The following is a 374-nucleotide window of genomic DNA, read 5'->3' as shown; positions in this document are numbered from 1 at the left end:
CGTAACTATATATATAAAGATTAGTAAAATATTATTTTATTGTCATATTCAAAGATATTGTAATATTTCATAAATTTATAAAGTTTTTAAAAAATTAAACTTTTCGTTTCATAGATTTATATTATCGAGTAAATAATTAAACATTTAGTTTTTGTTTAATTTTTAAAATAAACTATATAGTTTAAAATTTGTTTTCATTGGTTTAAGGTAGTAAATATTAAATATTGTTAGATAATATGATTTTTGTTATTTAAAAAAAAATCTTTATAATTTTAAAAGTTAACATCGACAAATATTTAAATATTTAGCATATAGAGGTATAGTATTACATATTAAATTATATCTATTTAATTTATACTATCTATAAATCTAAT

Source organism: Brassica oleracea, chromosome C8, assembly GCF_000695525.1.
Source record: "Brassica oleracea var. oleracea cultivar TO1000 chromosome C8, BOL, whole genome shotgun sequence".
NCBI lineage: Eukaryota > Viridiplantae > Streptophyta > Magnoliopsida > Brassicales > Brassicaceae > Brassica > Brassica oleracea.
The sequence above is the reverse complement of the archived record's forward strand: the minus strand, read 5'-3'. Positions refer to the sequence as shown.